The sequence below is a fragment of the Hemicordylus capensis genome, chromosome 2 (assembly GCF_027244095.1).
Source record: "Hemicordylus capensis ecotype Gifberg chromosome 2, rHemCap1.1.pri, whole genome shotgun sequence".
In the NCBI taxonomy this organism is placed as follows: Eukaryota; Metazoa; Chordata; class Lepidosauria; order Squamata; family Cordylidae; genus Hemicordylus; species Hemicordylus capensis.
In genome coordinates this window covers 110,523,086-110,541,516 of record NC_069658.1, presented here as the reverse complement: position 1 = coordinate 110,541,516, position 18,431 = coordinate 110,523,086, and the positions used below count along the sequence as shown (strand labels likewise).

Below are 18,431 nucleotides of genomic sequence, written 5' to 3'. Positions count from 1 at the left end.
GTTTTTAAGAAACAACTAAAAAAAACCCCACACCTTTTAAAAGAAGCTTTTAAATGTTTCACCTGTTGTGTATATCTGGTAGGTCCTTTACTTTTTAGTTTTTATAATTCTTAGTTTTTAGCTTTAACATTTTAATTTGGAATTTTAAAAGCTAATTTTGATTGTGGTTTTAGCTTGGATTTTTAACTTGTTTTATTTGGTTAATTGTATTAGTCTGATTTTATATTGTAATTGTATTGTATCTGATTTTATATTGTTTTATAAATGTTGTGAGCTGCCCCAAGCAGTAATGTATTGGAGGGGCAGGGAATAAATGTTTTAAATAAATAAATAAATAAATAAATAATCAGCTGGGTGGTTGCTGCATACATCAGAGAACCTGAATGGAAAACCTAACAACCTAAATTGCAGAGTCAGTAAGGCTCCCGCCTGGAGAGCCAAAGCCTACGGGTTTGAATCCCCCCGGGGGTAGCTTGAATTCAATTGTAGTTAAATTTATTATGAGCCAGTGTGGTGTAGTGGTTAGAGAGCTGGACTAGGACCGGGGAGACCTGAGTTCAAATACCCATTCAGCCATGATACTAGCTGGGTGACCCTGGGCCAGTCACTTCTCTCTCAGCCTAGCCTACTTCACAGGGTTGTTGTGAAAGAGAAACTTAAGTATGTAGTACACCACTCTGGGCTCCTTGGAGGAAGAGTGGGATATAAATGTAATAATAATAATAAAATGAGATCAATATTGAGAGTGATGGTTTTTACATTATGTTCTCTAGCAAAATCTGTGCCGGTGTGGGAGTTTCCCTTCAAAATACAAACACTGCCAGCAGTTATTCATCAGACTGCTGGATTTGCAATGGGAATGAGCAGTGGGGCTGTCAGAGAGACAGTATCCCCACAACTGGTGCATGATCACTGAAATCCCAGATCTGAAGCTGGTGAAGAGGTTCTCAGTGCTGAGGGAGTATTTCATTTCCCTCAATTTTACTTGAATTGCAACTCTCTCATTGATTAGATTCAGAGGCCCAGAAATTTACAGCTTTTCAGTGTAAATAACTTAATACGTCTCATATATTCAGTTAGCTCAAAACCTGGAAAGCTTTCTGGATCAACTTGTGGGGGAAAACATAGTACTCAGCTGACATAACCAGCGTGCGTGGTATAGTGGTTAGAGTGCTGGACTAGGACCGGGGAGACCCAAGTTCAAATCCCCATTCAGCCATGAAACTAGCTGGGTGACTCTGGGCCAATCACTTCTCTCTCAGCCTAACCTACTTCACAGGGTTGTTGTGAAAGAAAAACTCAAGGATGTAGTACTGGGTTCCTTGGAGGAAGAGCGGGATATAAATGTAAATAACAACAACAACAACAACAACAGGAGGTTTCAACCCACTGTACACAGATACTGCATGAAAACAAGTAATGAGAAATTTCTCTGTTCCCTTGCTGTGCTTTGTAACAGTTCCGGAAAAACTCATATGAATGTATCACCATTATCATACTGGACAACTTTCTCACTTTTCTTAATACACTACAAATGGATTTAGGGGTCAAAAGTACCTCAAAAGTTTACAAAACCTTTTACAAACCTGATTTTTAAGCTCTCTCTTTTTCATTTAGAACCTTCCTTGTGATTCTTCAAAACAGTTTGGTTTGTTTTAAAAATCATAGCTATTACAGAGTTCATTTTGAGTATGACTTATTCATTCAGCTTTGTGGGTCATTGTAACCCCATAGCATCTGCAAAACCTTGCAAGCAACTGCTATGAAACCTCTTATCTCTGCAGGTGCCCAGATGTAGTGGCACTTGGCAGTCAATGTCCTTTACAGGACTCCTTTTCTCTGTTTACAGAAATATCTTTGCAAAATGTGGGGTTGATGGTTGCCCTCAGGCATCTTTGCAACCACTCAGCTCAGAGCAATACACATGCAGATTGAGCGAATCAGTAGTGGTGATGTATTCATCTTAACACTTTAGATCCCATACATTTTCTGGAGGCTTAAGAGATGTCCTTGTAAGTCACATTATAAATGCTAATTGCATTTCTGGCTGTGGGCTGGCTAGCTAGAGCTTCTTAACAATAAACACATAGAAGGCTAGTGGCTCATGCTACAGTCCAGCAAGGTCTATTCAATGTGTTGTTACAGGAAATTGCACTGTTATACTTATGTAACTGCTATCATTATAGTCTATGCATGTCAGTGGTACAACTTGTGATTTTATGTTTGAAGAGAGGTGGGTAAATTAGACCCTCACATGCCATACATAATAGCATTATGCACTTTGCACGGGGGTATTATAGACCTCAAATGGTAACTCATGAGGTTATTTCCACAACCAGCCCTACCTGGGTAGGATGGGGCAAGCCCAGCACTAGCAGAGGGAGGCCAGTGGTGACCCATGTCCGGCCATGGTGGTGGCCCCCCTCACCACACCTCCTATGTCACGCCCCCCACATCTGACATCAGATGTGGGAGCGTGGTCGTTTGCAGCTTCGCCAGAAGCAGCTCTCCCTGCCTTTAAGGCAGGGAGAGCCACTCCTGGTTGTGCTGCAAAGCAAGCACCATCCATTTAACTCCCAAACGGGGCCACGCAGCCCTGTTCAGGAGCTAAACCAGGCCCCTGTGTCATCAGATGTGGGGGCATGTCAGGGCCATGAGGTGCAACCCCTGAGGGTCAGTGGCCCGGATACTTTGAACCCTGTCACCCAATGTTGGCTACGCCCCTGAAGCCCAGGTAAGACTGGTCATGTGAAGCCCCGGGATTGCTCCCAATCCCACTGCTCCTCCCCTGGGTAGCTCTGATCTGCTACCCAGGCTTAAAGTGAGGTAAGAGGACAAGCACATGCACCCTACCTCACTCACTGGTTGTGTGGAGCTCCATGCTGCTGGCAGCTGCTCCCAGTCTGCCGGCAGCCATCCTGGTCATAGAGCCCAGGTGAAGAAGCAGCAAGGCAGCATAGAACTTTCCCAATGCACTACACTGCTTCTGTGATGCATTATGAGATACCTGGTGGCCCTGGCTGCCTCCCCTCCCCCAGATTTCTGCTGGGCTTGGCACTGCACCATTCATATGGATACACAGGAGGTGGAGCACTGATCGGACTCTGATCATTTGGGGGAAGGCAGGCAGGTAGGCTCCTGTCTTACCCCCAGCCCATACAGGAACATAGGAAGCTGCCATATACCGAGTCAGACCATTGGTCCATCTAGCTCAGTGTTGTCTGGGAGTGGCAGTGTTGTCTGGCAGTGGCTTCTCCAAGGTTTCAGGCAGGAGTCTCTCTCAGCCCTATCCTGATGTGTATGACCTCTGTATGGTTTTACTGGGAAAAGATCTTTCTCAATAAATTTTATATTTTTAAAACTGCAAATGGTGTCATGCTTAATACCACCCAACAGGGGTTTTTAAAATGGCTTGGGGGGGGCATTTGGCTGCAAAATTGGGGTACTATATTGTTCTCATCTACAGACACTACTGATAATTTTAGATGGAGTAGGTACCCATTAAGATTAGAATCTAAAACACTGTTTTCCAAAACAAAAATAAACAACCCCCCATCAACATTGCTTATTTTATTGCTAACACTGTGTGCCTTTTAAAAACATTCTAAATGTGAAATAACTAATGGCAGCAGTCTATATTTTTAAAACACTGGCAGAGTTTGCACTCAGGTTATAATTAGAATTATCAGATAATTGTCTCACTCTCTCAGAGCTTTTGTTCCTGGCTCGATTAGGCTACTTCCAGGCCTGAACTCTTCCCTGTGAATGGAGAATCCTTTTATGGTTCCCCCTTGCAATGTGGCCTGGCCTGTTTTAAAATAGGAAAAGAAAATAAAGCACACCAGTGTATTTCAAAATTAAACATTTGATTTCACACGTTATTTACAGACTTCATTCTCCTTTTCTTTTACATTGACATGGTGGTAAAAATTATTTGTCATCTTTATTCTGGAACATGCTGTACTTGCTGGAGCATCCTGTGATCAGAGAGTCTCAGTGTTTTATCCCAGTGCTGGTGATCAGTATTAAAACCTGGCCAACATTGTCCTGAGGTAGAACAAGGCATCGGAGACCATAAGCAATTGTTAAAACTATGTGGAGTATGGACTGCAAATATCACTATGTAGTTTCCTGTTAATATCCATATCTGTCCATGACATGCATTCATGACTGGCTTGTATGCTCCAGCCTGTATTTTACACTCATGGCAGATAGCAGAAAAATGTTGTATACAGTGTTTCAGAATGCCATGCAACACTGCTCCTCTCACAATAGACACATGGCCCCTCGATGTTTTCATGGCATGACATAATCTGTTTCATCCATTTGCAGGCCTAAAAGAGTCATAATCATGATGTGAGATTGCTGCACAGTTGCCATTGAAGATGACGAAATACCTTGAATTTTTTCACAAGTATGCGTATCTACTTTCACTTGCCCCCAGAACTAGACACAGCCAAGAACATGCTCATGCTTATAGTCATATCTGGCCTCAAATGTTCCCCACTGACTGAAATCAAATCCCTCAGAGCTGTGGCTGATGGTGAGCTTTACCATTCTTCTCTTCTGAGGATCAGTGTTATTTCTGAGCATCTGTAGTAGGCTCCTAAAAATATTAAGTACACATTTTTAATTTTCCTTAAATCCCTTAAATGTGCATGGTTCACACATTTCTGTCACTTATGCCCTCCCCATCCAAAGCTACTTATCAGAGTTAGAATGTGCTCTGATTAAATTGTTTCCAGCAATCCATGTCACATCTGGGAGATCTGGCTCTCGGTCCTACCACTTGTAGTGCCCCAGCCACATCTCAGGCCACTCCAGACCTCTGCATCATGTGTTGCCCCCTCATCATGTATTGGCTTCTCATCAGCATCAGCTTGTAAAAAAGAACTTTGGATGTGGGAAAACCTCTCATCACCAGAACTAGAACTGATTCAGCACGTTGTTGTTGTTGTTGTTTACACAGTCAGACAGGTGTTATTGACTGGTTTGTTTTATCCAGATATCGAGTCCTTCCCAAGGACCTGGGATGGCTGAATTTTATTATCAATGTTGTTGCTGTTATTATAGATATCTTAGCAAAATATAGGCTGTTCCCAGTAAAGTTGCTTTTTGTAACTGGCTGATGGTGATTTCTGTGGTTCCTATGGTGTTGAGGTGCTCTTCAAGTTGTTTTGAAATTGCACCTAGGGTGCCAATTACCACTGGGATGGTAAATTATTATTATTATTATGGTATAATAATGGTATTATTATGGTATTATTATGGTATTATTATTATTATTATTATTACCACCCTTCCAAAAATGGTTCAGGGCAGTTTACACAGAGAAATAACAAACAAATAAGATGTCCCGAAAGGGCTCACAATCTTAAAAAGAAACACAAGATAGACACCAGCAACAGTCACTGGAGGTACTGTGCTGCGGGTAGATAGAGCCAGTTACTCCCCCCCACCCCGCTAAATAAAGAGACTTTCTGGGTCACTGTTTTAGTACTCACATTGAGGAGATGAGCACCATAGGCCTTGTAGGAAAATTGCTTGTCTCCATGATCTCTCACCTGGCTCAGAAACATATTTGCGCTCACAAACTGTTCTTTCATGATGAATCAGCATAAAACCATGTACATAGGATTCCCAGGCAGTTTCCCATCCAGGAACTAATCAGGGAAAGAAACAAAATAAATATTTTTTAATTTTTTTAATTTTTAATTAAAATTTTAAATTTTTAAATTTTGTTTTAAATTTTTAAATTTTTTAATTAAAGTTTTAATGTTTTAATTTTGTTTTAATGTATGCTGTTTTACTGCAAAATGCCCAGAGACTTGAGTTTGGGAGGTATATAAATATGTTCAACAAACAAACAAATAAGACATGTTTGCTTAGTTTCAGCAAGCTTTACATGCTTTTAGAACATATCTTAAGCACAGAATGCTTTCCCGACCCCTGTCATAGAGAAGGTGATTTTGACTTGGGCTTCTTTCTGAAGCAGCAGTTCTATTTTATTTCATGCAATATTTATATACACATATATTTGTAATTAGTAATAGCAATAGATTAACAATAAGAAATGATTGCGTCTACCCCACTCCTGACCCCATATGTTGAGTATAACAAAGGGTAGAAATCACAGAAAAGTAGATTGACATGCCACTGGGATGATTTCAATAAAATTGGTGTAAGAAACAAGAAAAGTGAGTTTTGGTACTGTACTTATCTGCCTTTAAATCCCAAGCTACAGGGGCTTAGCCTTACACAAGAAATTGGTATTAATATCTGGAAATCTGGATTTAGAGTAGAGCAAACAAATTGTAGTTTCACTTGATTTCACTTCTGACTTCTAAAGTATCTGTGGAGTTACAGAACATTACTTTCCTTGCATCCTCAAAGCGCTGTGATGACTGTAATATAGACAGTTGTAATACTCATTTCAATATTTTAGAATGAGCAGCATGCCAAGTCAGTATTAAGACTAAGGCAGAAAAATATTAAATGGACATTAGACATGCCTAATAGTGAGAATTATAGTTATTTCTAAGGATAATTTTCTTATTAACTCTAAGTGGAATAAAATCCCAGTTCTGTTGGATCCAGAGACTAATTATGCAATAGTTTTCATCTCTTTCATGCGCCAAATTCTCATCCCAGCAGTCCTTTGGTCATATGAATTATCTGTCCTTGGGTCATATGAATTATTTTGTTGATGTCCAACTTCCAGGGATACTTTGACATCAATAACCCAGGGATTGCCTCAGCAGTGTAGCAGCCCCATATGATGAAGTACAAGGATTTAAAACCCATAGCAAAGCAGGAGCTTCTGGATCCTGTTTTGGCTTCTGTCTTAGGGCAAAGACTTCCTGGCAATCATACAATTCTGAAGCTATACACTTGAAAATTTAAATAAACAAATAGATAAATCCCAAATGAAGCTAGCATCACATTTCTAATTCCTCTACATGATAGAATAGCAGCTTTATAGTTTCTTTTGAAAGACATTGAGCCCTTTCTTATGTGCCATGAGAAAGGGCTACCCATTTTTGAGGGGAGGAAGCCCGAAAGTGCGTAGCTTCCCACAGATAATCCTTGCGATGTCCCTGGGCAGGTGTATGGATTGCCTGCCCAGATGAAGACTGACTCCTGGTGGCAGCCCCAAGGGTCAGGGTGCCGGGATGCACTGCCCCATGTCACCCTGCACCACGAGCTCCAATAATACACTGCATGAGTGTGCAGTGCATTATGGGGATCCCCCCCCCTCCCGAGTCTGCTAGCTGCTGCTGCTTGCAGCCGCGGCTGACAAACAATTCAGAAAATGGGGTTAAGGGAGTGCTCACTCCCTTAACCTCGTTCTCAAGGGAGGGTCTGTAGACAGGTTTGCCGTGGTGCTGCCAGGATTGGGCATGATCCCGGCGGTTCACATGCGCATGCAAAACTGGGATGGGCTCCCTTAGCCCGGTTTTGCACGCGTGTGTGAATAGCCTCAGAGACTGAATACCAAACTTAAACATTTGTATTTTGTAGTATGTGCTTATTTGTAGATATAGGTTGAGCAGACAGTTAGCAAGTAAGGTCATAGCTTCAAATGAACATCAATATTCCAAAATCCTAAACAACAGCTTCTGCCTGCTAGCAACCCTGTGGGTGACAATACAAGGCCTGAAAGGGAGCATGCTACTGGGGATGTGCTATCACCCTCCGGATCAAAATGCTGACAGTGACTGGGAGTTGCAGGAAGAAATCAGGGAGGGGTCAAGGAGAGGCAGGGCTGTAATAATGGGACTTCAATTACCCACACACAGACTGGGGAAATTCACAGTCAGGTCATGACAAAGAGGTCAAATTTCTAGATACGCTGAATGACTGTGCCCTAGAACAGTTGGTCATGGCACCAACCTTGGACGAGAAGGCAACCTTGGACTTAATTCTGAGTGGCTCCCAGGACCTGGTGCGCGATGTCAGTGTCATCGACTCTTTAGGAAACAGTGACCATAGTGTGATCAAATTCAGCATACATGCGGGAAGAGAATCACCAAGGAAGTCTAACACAGACCCTTTGAATTTCAGAAGAGGAAACTTCTCCAAAATGAGGAGTATGGTGAAGAGAAAGCTGAAAGGGAAAATCAGGAGAGTCACTTCACTCCAAAATGCATGGAGTTTACTCAAAACCACAATACTAGAAGCCCAGTTAGATTGTATACCCAAAAGGAGGAAAGGTACGACTAAGTCCAGGAGGATGCCAGCATGGCTAACAGGTAACATCAAGGAAGCCATAAAAGGGAAGAAGACTTCCTTCCGAAATTGGAAGGCCTGTCCAAATGAAGAGAACAGAAAGGAGCACAAACTCTGGCAAAAGAAATGCAAGGTGACAATAAGGGAGGCAAAAAGAGTTTGAGGAACACTTAGCTAAAAGCATCAAGTGGAATAACAAAAACGTCTTTAAATACATTAGAAGCAGGAAACCTGCCAGGGAGGTGGTTGGACCATTAGACAATGAAGGAGTGAAAAGGATTATTAAGGAGGATATGGAGTTTGCAGAGAAGCTCAATGAGTTCTTTGTGTCCGTTTTCACGGCAGAGGATACTGAGCATATACCCGTCCCTGAACTAGGCTTTTTGGGGATGGAGGCTAAAGAACTGAGTCAGATAGAAGTGACAGATGATGTTCTAAACTGTCTGGAAAAAGTGAAAGCTAACAAATCACCAGGGCCGGATGGCACTCATCCAAGAGTCCTCAAGGAACTCAAATGTGAAATTGCCAACCTCTTTGCTAAAATATACAACTTATCCCTGCAATCAGGTTCTGTACTGGAAAGGTTCTGTACAGGTTCTGGACTGCAAAGTAGTCATGTAACACCGATTTTCAAAAAGGGATTCAGGTGCGATCCATGAAATTACAGGCCGGTTAGCTTAACGTCCGTTCCAGGCAAATTGATGGAACGCATCCTCATGGATAAAATTGTAATGCACATAGAAGAACAGGCCCTGCTGGGAGAGAACCAGCATGGCTTCTGCAAAGGTAAATCTTGCCTCACAAACCTTTTGGAGTGTCAACAAGTGTGTGGATAACGGTGATCCAGTTGATATAGTATACCTGGACTTCCAAAAAGCTTTCAACAAAGTGCCTCATCAAAGACTCCTGAGAAATGAGATAATGGGATAAGGGGACAAGTACATGTGTGGATTGCTAACTGGTTGAAAGACAGGAAATAGAGGGTAGATATAAATGGAGGGAAGTAAGAAGTGGGGTCCCTGAGGGATCTGTACTGGGACCGGTACTTTTAATTTATTAATAAATGATATAGAAGTGGGGTAAGCAGCGAGGTGGCTACATTTGCAGATGATACCAAACTCTTTCAGGTAGTGAAATCCAAAATGGATTGTGAGGCTCTCCAAAAGGATCTCTCCAAACTGGGTGAGTGGGTGAGAAAATGGCAAATGCGGTTCAATGTTGGCAAATGTAGTGATGCACATTGAGACGAAAAACCCCAGCTTTAAGTATACATTGATGGGATTTGAGCTGTTGGTGACTAACCAAGAGAGAGATCTAGGGGTTGTGGTGACAGCTTGTTGAAAGTGTTGACCCAATGTGCGGCAGCTGTGAAAAAGGCCAATTCCATGCTAGGGATCATTAGGAAGGGGACTGAAAATAAAATGGCTAATATTATAATGTCCTTATACAAAACTATGGTGCAGGCTACACCTGGAGTACTGCATACAATTCTGGTCACCACATCTAAAAAAGGACAATGCAGAACTGGAAAAGGTGCAGAAGAGGGCAACCAAGATGATCAGGGGCCTAGAGCACTTTTCTTAAAAGGCAAGGCTACAACACCTGGGGCCTTTTAGTTTAGAAAAAAGATGACTGTGAGGAGACATGATTGAGGTCTATAAAATCATGCATGGTGTGGAGAAAGTGAATAGAGAGAAATTCTTCTCCCTCTCCCATAACACTAGAACCAGGGGTCATCCCGTGAAATTGATTGCCAGGAAATTAAGGACCAAGATGTGGTGACAGCCAACAACCTAGAGGGGTTTGGATAACATCATGGAGGAGAGTCTACCAACTGCTACTTGTTTGAGGGCTATAGGCCACCCTCCAGCCTCAGAGGCAGGATGCCTCTGAGTGCCAGTTGCAAGGGAGTAACAGCAGGAGAGAGGGCATGCCCTCAACTCCTGCATGTAGGCTTCCAGTGGCATCTGGTAGGCCACTGTGTGAAGAAGTATGAGGGACTAGATGGACCTTGGGCCTGATCCAGTAGGTCTGTTCTTATTTTCTTAATCTCTAAGCAATCCTTCTCAGCCACCTTCAAAAAACAGATCTATTTTTCCTTTCTGTGGTCAAATTAAAAATGTATAGTCTGTCCCTTTCCCTTTCAGCTCTCCATTCAGGGTGGAATTATGCATAAAGGAGTGTGTTTGCCTCACAATACTCATGTGGGGCAGGGTAGGACATTTGCAGGGAAGTATCAGCAGGTGAGAAATGGTACTCAGTACTTTTCTCATCTGCCAATTACCCCCTGCAAATCCCCCTGTCATGCACGTTTTAGTCTATTTTTATTCCAGCTGGGCTCCAAGGCCAGAAGCAAGCCAATCTGGAGGAAGAGTAGCTTCAGAAGATTAACTGCAAATAATTTAACCTGTGTTTTGGGGACAGGTTAAGCATGCCTTCCTGCCACACTCCGATTCTCCCCTACAAATTTGCCTTTGCCTTCACTTTACTTTGACAATTACCTTTTTGGGAACAAGGAAACATGCAGTTCCACCCTGAGGCATGTACTGTAGGTATGGTGCATTTTTTGAATACCCACTGCCATATTGTCCCTAAGGATCCTATTGTTTACCACCTAGGGCTAGGCAATACAGAACCTTAGAGAGAAAGGTGGCACAGCATAGCACAAGAGCAGATCTACAACATAAGCATGATAGAATCCTCTTGCTTTCCTCGTTTATTTCATTGGATCTGTACATTTGATATATATGCTGATACATTTTTTAAGGTCTACCAAACCTCCCTTTGCAAAAAATATAATTATCTGTGTGGATCTATAGTAAACTACTTGCTACAATTGGCACGTAATTGACTCTAACACTATGCCTTTGTCGTCATCATATTGGCTCTAGCAAAATTGAAGGAGCATTGTATATATTGTGTCAGCCCTTCTGCATTCTTGTTAATGAGAACTGATCGTGATGTGGGGATTGTATGGAACATTTGGACATATGGTAACAATGAAAGCATAGTCAACAAAGATAATATAATTTATTGGGACAGGAAATTAAAAAAAATGATAAATTGTCCTCCATTGTTGATAGTTTTAAAGAGATACACAAAGTACAAATAGCTGCTGCATGAAATCATAACGTTAAAAAAACCCAACCTCGATGACAATTTCCCACTCACTGTTGGAACATCCATATGGCAGCAATAAAAGTATTGGGAAATATTATTACCCCAATCTAGGGAACTCTGTTCATGCTGAAGTAGTTTTGAAACCAATGGACAATCTTAACTTCAGCTAACTGAAATCCCATTTATTTAAGCAGGATTTAGAAGTGACTACTCCTTCCATTCATGCCAGTAGGTTAAAGGTTAACATACATACAACATAAATAAGTTCATATACACATTCAACTTGGGATACTTATATTAGTTCACAACTGTTATTTTACAAGTTCAAAATACATTACTTTTTTGGTTTCCAATTCACATCATTAGTGGGGGAAAAGACCTGCTCCTAATCTTTCAAGTATAGTGAAAGATAGGGTGCATTATATTTGCACTGAACCAAGGTGAGTTGGTGAAGATTATATTAATATCTGCTGTAACCGGCTGACATCCTGACTAAGCCAGTATCAGCGTCAGAACAGAAAGATGTGCCCACACTGCAGACAGTTTCCTTAGCTCCACATTGCAGACCGTGCCGGGTGCTTGAGCAATTTTTGGGTAGCACGGGATATTTCTAGGAGAAGCAGAGACTGAAGAAAACCACTTCTCCACCCTGTGTGCTCCATACTGTAGAAGCAGTGGTGTAGCGAGCTTTGAGGCGGCTGGGGGACAAAGTGTGGCTGGGGGCCTGCCCGTTTCTCCATTGTGTGTGCAAAGTGTGCACCCCAAGCTACACTCCCAGTGCCTGAAGTCAGATGCAAGGGGCAGTGTGAATGCCCTCCCAGGCCCAGGTCAGCTACTTACATCGGGGGACCTGCTGCTCTTCACTGCCCCCTCCTCCCCGCCATCGCCGTGGTCAGCTGGCTCCTCAGGCACTGCTCACGCATGGTGAGAAGCCCAGCCTGCTCCAGTGCCACTCTGCAGCAGCCCTCCCAGCATCTGCCTGGGAGCTCTGCACTGGCCCAAGAGCAGGCGGCGGGCCGAGGCCAGCATGGTTGTCAAATATACAGACAAAAAGTTTGTAATAATTGTGTGTGTGTAATTTATCCAGAACATTAAAGATAAAGTTTTCTCAACGTACATGTGTATTTATTAAGGCGATCTCATCCATTACTTATATTTCCTGGCTGTTTGACATGAAAAGTCATTCACCACATCATCAAATATACATTCTTCGACAATGAATGTGCTATTGAGATAACTCTTGAATTAAAAAATCTTTGTTGGGGCACTGTGAGCTGCAGATAGGACTTCATTATTGATAAGTCAGCCTGATGGATGATCTCCAATTGGGAATTGACAGAGGAAGTGTGACTCTGTTGGTCCTTTTGGACCTCTTGGCAGCTTTTAATACTATCGACCATAGTATTCTGAGGTGGTTGGGGGTGGGAGGCACTGCTTTGCAGTGGTTCCACTCCTACCTCACAGGTAGATTCCAGATGATGTCCCCCAGGAACTGTTGTTCTTAAAAATCTGAACTTTGGTATGGTGTCCCTCAGGGATCCGTATTGTCTCTGATGTTGTTAATATCTACATGAAACTGTTGGGAGAGATCATCAGGCGATTTGGTGCAGGGTGTTATCAGTATGCTGATGACACCCAAATCTTTTTCTCCATGTCAGGATTATCAGGAGAAAGCATAACCTCCCTAAAGTTCTGCCTGGAGGCAGTGATGGGCTGGATGAGGGATAACAAACTGAGGCTGAATCCAGATAAGATGGACATACTTATTGTGTGGGGTTGGAACTCAGGAGATGATTTTTATCTGCCAGTTCTGGATGGGGTCACATATCCCCAGAAGGAACAGATACACAGTCTGGGGGTGGTTCTGGACACAAATCTCTCCCTGGTGTCCCAGGTTGAGGCGGTGGCCAGAGGTGCTTTTTATCAGCTTTGTCTGCTATGCCAGCTGCATCCATTTCTTGAGATTTATCTACTCAGAACTGTAGTATATCTTCTGGTCACCTCCAGACTTGACTACTGCAATGCACTCTATGTGGGGCTGCCTTTGTACGTAGTCTGAAAACTGCAGTTGGTTAACTAACAGAATTGGTTGGTTAAACTAACAGAATGTTAAAGCAGAGATGACCATCTGTTGACTTGCAGGGGTGACAACAGGAGTTGGCAGCTGCAAAGGTCTGGGGCCTTTGAGAGATTCTACTGCTGATCCCTGTGACTACCTGTCATGGTCCCTCCCTGACACCCCCCTCAATTCCTGGGAGGTGATTTGTTTTTGTTATTTTTCTTTCTTTCCTTTGCTGCTGCAATATACATTCTTGTTACCCTGCTCTTGGTACTCAACCTCTTTCAGCTATGTAGCCTCGCGAGTGGAAGATAGGCTTATGTTCAGGATATAAAGGAAATGAAACTTGAGGTACAAAATGAAAACAAGAATAGGTTTATTATTTACTGATTAGAATAAAAATCTCTGCAAAGCAGGACACACAACCTTCTTTGTCAAGTTACTAGGTACATCCGCTGTTCAACTTTCTGAGTGTTTCTTTTCCTTTGGATAAAATGTAACATATGGGGAGGTGAGATAACTGGGACATAGGTAATTAAAACTGGGTTTGTAAACTTAGTGAATTCCTCCAGACCTTCTTGTCTGTTACTAGGAGCTGCCCAGTACACTTTTGGTTTCACAGCCTCCACACATTCATACGTCAAGTTCCACATAACACTCCCTGAACAATCTTTCCTGTTCAGAACACACCGACCAATCTCTCAACCCTCAGCCCCAAACTCCTCCTACTCCCATGTAACTAACTCTAAGATTCCTCCTCCTCTCTCTGTCTCAACTGCCTTTATTTTAAATCTCTCACCCTCTGAACCTTCCGTGCTCCTACTGTATATACTTCCCATCACACCACCTCATGCCCAAAGCCTTCGTAAGATGGTGGCAGAGGGACTCTTTCAGGGCCTAACCAGATAGGAAGGGGCCCATGATCATTTTTCCATGGGCCCCCTGTAACCTGGAGCTGGCCTGGGACTTGGGCCAGGATCCTGCCCAGCTCCTGCAATCTGTTTCTAGTTGTCAACTGAAGGAGAAAATAGAAGAAAGACAGAAGTGGCTTGGCTTCATCTTTTTTGCCTCTAGTGTGAATGTGTATAAGAGCCACCGGATTCAGAGTAGGATGATGATGAAGCACTTCTACATTTGCTGACGCTTGCTTCAAGGCGGAAGACAACACATTTCCTTATGCTTCAAGATGGAAAATGACATTATGAGGTAATCCAGCCCCAAGTTGATTGGCTAAGAGGATGGAGATACTGTACTAGAGTGTAGAAGAAAGTGGCAAAGTGCAACATCAGTTACTATGAGTCCTTATTAGTTAATTCAACTCATTATTTTTAAAAATTGTTTTTTACACTGTTCTTCCTGCTAAAAGTTTTAAGTGGTGGTGGTTCCCAAGTATCTTCTAGGCAATTAGCATATGGGGTCAGGCTTCCTCAAGAGTCTACCAGTTGCAATCATGTAGTAAGTGTTGTACTCAGTAAAACATCCAGCAAAAACAAAAACAAAAAAAGCTGCCATTAGACAGTGAGACCTGGGCCTGGAAGACTGGTCTAACTTCGGTGCATGGCCTTGGGAAAGTCACTGCCTTTTAGCCTGTAAACTGGGATAATAGTGAAGTACCTCACCCTGCTATGGTGAGGTCAACCACAAATTGTATAATACTATGTAGATTACAAGGGCTATACATATGCTAAATAGCAGCAGTAACAAAAGTTCCTGTAGTTTACCATCTGCATCTGTTATTTTATATGCTGTTGTCAAATGAGCAATTATAATTCCAGTATAATTCTCTCTCAGAATGCATGGTTCTTTTGTTGATCAGTTGGCATGATAAAGGCACTGAATACTGAAGGTGAGTGCTATTGTACCAATCTTAAGATAAAAACAGAACCAGCTTTGTCCACATTTACAGATTGAAGACATTCTAAATACCAGTACCTAATATACAAAGACATCTGTTTCGTGTCCATTCATATTTTAACACATAATAGGCTGAGTTTCTTTCCTGGGACCCTAATTTAGTTGTCAAAAATGTTTGCCTGATGCCAAGATATTAAAACAACTACCTATTTCCTTTTTGGAAATGAGTAGCTGACTTAGGGAGAACAATTAATGCCTCCCACACTCTCCTATTCCTACTTTTCTGGAGCTATAAAAAGAATGTACTGATAAGACTGAATTTTATTTCCTGGTCTCTTTCGATTGACAAAGAGATAGAAAAGGTTAAACTATCTGTCAACTGAAAGTTGTAAGTATCTACAGGTTCCAGTAGATACTTTTCCCACTCACAGATTACTTCTTTAGTTAAAGAACAGAACAGTGACCACAGTGTTATCTACTACCTAAATGTAGTAGAAAATGGCCAGGAAAATGCAACATAGTCACATTTTATTTCAAAAGGGGAAACTTCTAAAAAATGAGAGGACTAGTTAAAAGGAAGTTGGAAGAGAAAATCAAGAAAAATCAAAACTCTCCAAAACACTTGAAGACTTCCTTCAGAAAATAGGTGTCTTCTCTAAATGAGAATAAAAAGGAACACAAAGCATGGGTTCAGACAGAATGTGGAACCACAGTTAATGGTTAATGGTGACTCTGGGCCAGTCACTTCTCTCTCCGCCTAACCTACTTCACAGGGTTGTTGTGAGGAGAAACTTAAGTATATAGTACACCGCTCTGGGCTCCTTGGAGGAACAGCGGGATATAAACTGTAAATAATAATAGTTAATCCTGTTCTGCATTATGTCCTTGAGGCTCAGGAGCACATGCTTCCCCTCCTATGCCCTTCCAATTTAGGTTGAAATAAACCAAGAGTAATTTGTTAGAATAATCTGCGATTGATCAGTTTGGATGTCACAATTGAACTTAGTTCAACCTTATTCTAAACTAAATCAGAAGTAGGCGTGTGAATATGAGTGTGTGGGTGCACTCCCCATAGGGACATTGTAACCATGGTTCCACATTATATCCAAACCAGTCCAAACTCTGCAAAAAACAAATGTAAGTTAATGGGGGTGTGGGGGGGGGGAGATGGGGAGAGAAAGAGAGAGAGAGAGAGAGACTTTCAGCAACATGCTGTTAAAAACATCTATATAAATAAAGCTGAATGTTTGTCTGTCCGCCTGTCCCCTATACATTCCCACAACCATTGAGCCACCGGGACCAAACTTGGCAAAGCGACTTCCTAGGACTGTATGAGTAATATAGGATATGTGCAGACCCCGACAACTACCCCACACAGACAGACAGATGGATATACAGCAGGTATAGCCACAAAAGCCCAAGCAACACCGGGTACACTGCGCTAGTTAACAATAAAAATGAATTCAAATACAACAGAAGAAGGAAATTGGCCAGTGAAGCAATTGGACTGATAGAGAACAAAGAAAGAGAAGGGAACTAAAGGAGACAGGAGGATTGCAGAGAAGCTGAATGAATTATTTGCATTTGCCTTTACAGTAGAAGATGTAGGATACAGGGGCGTAGCAAGGTTGGAGTGGGCCCAGAGACAAGATTTTAAAATGGGCCCCCCCCCAAAGTCCAGGGCCTCCGCACACCCCAGGCCCCCAAGGATTTAAGTCTGATATTCCAAAATAAGTATGCTGCCTGCAAATACATTTCACTTAATACATACACACACGTCACAATATATAGTGATATACATTGAGTACTATACATTTGTATTACTTTTAATGCCTAGAACACACTAGAAAGATGAATTATTAAAATGGGCCCCTCGCTGCAGATTAGCAAAGGAGACTTTCAACCATGCAGGGTGAGCCTATGTTTGTTTTCTCAGAATTCTGAACAAATTCAGTCAAGTTTGATTCCAGGAGGTTTTTCACAGGAGGCTTTTAAAGCCCTTTAAGACACATCTCCTCTGGAATGGAGGTGCTGCATTCACATGTTGGCCAGATTTACCCTGAAGTCCCTGCAAGTTATTGGGGAGCAGTTCACACACAAGAAAAATAAAATAAAAGCACCACACATGCTTCACAGTTCTCACTCAGACCTTCTGGGTTGCAAAACAACTTGAACATAAGTGCATTTATAAATAAATGAATGAATGAATAAAATTAATAAAATACTGTTCCAGAAGTTTTTGCAATTTTCTGCCATGAAACAAGCCACTTATAGGACTTTTTAGATAGTTTTTTTAAGTCAGCAAATTTTCCAAGCTGTTTTAAAATAAATATTCAGAGACTTCTCGGTCCCTCCTCCCCCCCCCCCATATCCAAGCCCTATGGCAAGCAGATCCCTATATATGGGGGGGGGGGCAGGAAAGGTAACCACAAAAAGGAGTTCACACTCTACCTGGCAAATGCTGGTCTGGGTTGAGCAGGGCAGCAAGGGGTCTTCTGCTGCAGAGAACACTCTAGCTGCCTCCTCCTTCCTGGCTTGCTTGGGCCCTACTCGAGTTCAGGCTTCACTGCGGCCTACACGGAGGCCTCCCTGGAAGCCCCGCCCACCCGCCGATCAGCTGAGAGAAAAGGGAGAAAAGGAGCTCTTGGCAGCTTGCCTGCTGCTTCGATTGCGGGCCAGGAGAACAAGCAGGAGAGACGGCGAAGAGGGCAAGTGGCTGAGAGGCTCTGGGGCTGGGCAGGGGGCAATGGGGAGTCACATGAGGTGCCTCTGGGGTGCCCCTCCAGGCAGTGGGGCCCCCAGACAACTGTCTCCCCTTGCCTTATCATTGTTACGCGCCTGGTAGGATAGATACATGTGCCTGAATTGATCTTTTAGGGAGGGAATCTGAACTGAGTTAAATAAAGGTGACAAGAAGTGAAGTTCTAAGCCCCATAATTTAATGACAAATTAAAAATTTATAAAGCAGTAGGTTCAGACGGCATCCACTTAAGAGTCCTTAAAGAACATATGTGAAACTGATGATCTTTTTATAAAGATATGTAACTTGTCCCTAAACCTGGCCTTTGTACCAGATGACTGGAAAGTAGTCAATATAAAACTGATGTTTAAACAGGGATCCTGAAGAAGGAGGATCCAGGAAACTACAGACTAGTTAGCTAGCATCTGA

At 42.5% G+C, this 18,431-nt stretch overlaps 1 protein-coding gene and 1 long non-coding RNA gene across 2 annotated transcripts in view; one reads left to right on the top strand and one right to left on the bottom strand.

Moving 5' to 3' along the window:
• Positions 1–3,803: 3,803 nt before the first annotated feature.
• LOC128346766 (uncharacterized) lies at positions 3,804–17,857 on the bottom strand. Its single transcript, XR_008317173.1, has 3 exons — positions 17,714–17,857; positions 5,505–5,663; positions 3,804–4,606 (listed from the first exon to the last, which is right to left on the bottom strand). It is a non-coding gene; the product is annotated as an uncharacterized LOC128346766 (long non-coding RNA).
• GLIS3 (GLIS family zinc finger 3) overlaps positions 14,290–18,431 on the top strand; it is a 274,079-nt gene continuing 269,937 nt past the window's right edge. Inside the window, exon 1 of the mRNA XM_053300408.1 lies at positions 14,290–14,614. The gene's annotated coding sequence lies outside the window, so the exon portion shown is untranslated. The remainder of the gene's footprint in view (positions 14,615–18,431) is intronic.